Here is a 2,791-nt window from a genome sequence, read left to right as displayed (position 1 = left end):
TAATCTCACTATCCACTCTAGAGAGATCAGTCTCTCGTCTGATAACTCCATCCACGTGCACCCTTCGACCCACAGAACATTTACATTTAGTCATTTAGCAGACGCTCTTATCCAGAGCGACTTACAGTAAGTACAGGGACATTCTCCCCGAGGCAAGTAGGGTGAAGTGCCTTGCCCGAGGACACAACGTCATTTGGCACGGCCGGGAATCGAACTGGCAACCTTCAGATTACTAGCCCGCTTTCCCTAACCGCTCAGCCACCTGACTTCCCAGAAGGACCTGGTATGTTCTCCAGATCTACCGGCCATGCTGACACCATGGTGCCTTACTGTACACGCATGAGAACTGATGAAGTGTCAATGACCGAATCACCTCATTGGGTGAGGCAGACCAATGAGTTGAGATGTGAGATGTGGTGACGTCAGGGATCTGCTGTTTTCTCTGTCAACCAAACATTCAATCCATTTCGGAGATTCGGACATGACGATATGAGGTGTTTTCGCTCCTCAATAAAGCTTGTCAAGTTGTGGACTGGGCTAATCCTTCTCAGACAAGGGGTGGATGTTCACCTGTGATGGAACATACCAAGGAAGACAGGGGGGGGGGGGGGGGGGGTTCAAACTGCTAAGAAGGTTGAAAGTGCTGAACCCGAGTGGTTGTTTGGAGAAGTTCTGTATATTTTCCCAGAGCCAACCACTTAGCGATGCACACTATAGCGCTGCACTCCTCGGTCTGGGGAGAATTTTCAACCCTTACTAGGCAAGCCAAAATACACAGGACAATTACACTCTTCAGAGACGATTCTGCCTTTGTGCATGTTTTTGCTGTGGTGAACTGGAGAGGGTGTGGATCAGATGGAAGTAAGAACCTACTAGCCTTTAAAATCAAATATATTTATTTGAAAGCTCCATTCTGTTTACACCTAGAACCACCTAGCGAGTCACCCTCATCTATGACTGAATGAAAACATGCCTTAGAAGTGATTGTTTAACACCCGAAAAGAGAGTGATATTCACAGCAAAAGAGGGTTGCTCTGAACAAGGTTCCATACAGAATCATTTAAGGTTCAGGAAGACATTTTCGGATTCCAAATATCACCTTGTTTTACTGCCACTAAATAGGGTTCTGTTTAAAACTGAGGGTTTTTATATATACGTTGTGTATAGATTAGCTTCGAAACATCTCTCTCTCTCGCCCTATTTCCCTCATCTCTCCCTTATGGTATTTCACAGGGTGGATGATTAGCAGGAAGAGGACCTTACAGACAGGAAGAGGACCTTACAGAGGGTGAGAAGGGCACAGGATGTGATTAGTGAAGACCTCCCATTTTTTGATTTCTGTATTCCAGTTGTCCTCAGTGCCAAACATTCTCTCCATGGAAGGAATGCCTGTCTAACCGGCTCCATGTGAATGGTTTTAGAGGGAACCACAGCCTCATGGTTGGGTAGGGACTCTGGCTTTAAACAAACCCAGCCAGAAATATGCAGTGGACAGATAGAGAGAGAGAGAGAGAGAGAGAGAGGGAGAGAGAGAGAGAGAGAGAGAGAGAGAGGGGGGGGGGGAGAGAGAGAGAGAGAGAGAGAGAGAGAGAGAGAGAGAGAGAGAGAGAGAGAGAGAGAGAGAGAGAGAGAGAGAGAGAGAGAGGGTGGTAGTGGTGGAGGATAAAGAGAGGGGGGGGAGCAAGGAAAAGTGAGATGATGTACTGTACAAAGAAGGAAGCAGAACTGTCAAGAAGATGGGATGTTATTTTTGTGACACAAACACACACGCACGCACACATTCAGGTTTTTCAAGGCTTATCATTTATGTAGAGCGACCACAGAAGAGTACCTGGTGCCTCCTGGGCTGGGACTGGACAGCTTTGTCCTGGTCTGAGACTGGACGGCCTTGTCCTGAGCTGAGACTGGACAGCCTTGTCCTGAGCTGGGACTGGACAGCTTTGTCCTGGTCTGAGACTGGACGGCCTTGTCCTGAGCTGAGACTGGACAGCCTTGTCCTGAGCTGAGACTGGACAGCCTTGTCCTGAGCTGGGACTGGACAGCTTTGTCCTGGTCTGAGACTGGACAGCCTTGTCCTGGTCTGAGGACAAGGCTTCCATCCATGGTTTCTCCTCCATGGATGTTGAAAAGGGGCAGTTGAAGGTTGTGTACCAAAACAAAATCAACTTCATCCTCCACCTACCCTTTGAAAACCTCCCCTATACCAAGTGGTTTAATAACATGTATCAATAAACCGTAATGAAGTACATAATAACTACAATGTTATTATTTTGGCCTAATACTATGTGTATTGTTTGTAGTTCCATGCTAGTCACTGTACCCTTAATGACAAGTGTAGGCCAAATATTTCTGAGCATATCCGAGAAGGAATGTGAGAAATACTCAGACATACTGGACCGTTAAACAGCAGTAACTGTATATTCAGGCCAACTAGTTTTAATTGGAGAGTTTATGAATTCCACTGTCTGCACCCATGACAAACTCCCACGATTAAACCATAATTGTTGCAATAACAACCCACTGATATGTTTTCCGAACAACATACAGCAGTTTACATGCACTGAAAAAAAAATAGCATTTAGGTAAAAATTGTTTCACGCTTATACTTGTGACATTAAGTTGCTTATTACGGTGTGATTATTTAGAGGGGAAACGAAACAAAGCGCCAATTGTAAGAAAATAAACTTTCCACACAGCTATAAATAGAAAGCTTTTTAGAATTACTTTCTGTGCAATAGCAGTTTAATTTGGGTGAAGTTAATCATTTAAGACCAAACTCATTTGAAATAGG

The sequence above is a fragment of the Osmerus mordax genome, chromosome 18, assembly GCF_038355195.1.
Source record: "Osmerus mordax isolate fOsmMor3 chromosome 18, fOsmMor3.pri, whole genome shotgun sequence".
NCBI classification, from domain to species: domain Eukaryota; kingdom Metazoa; phylum Chordata; class Actinopteri; order Osmeriformes; family Osmeridae; genus Osmerus; species Osmerus mordax.
This window is presented reverse-complemented; position numbering follows the sequence as displayed.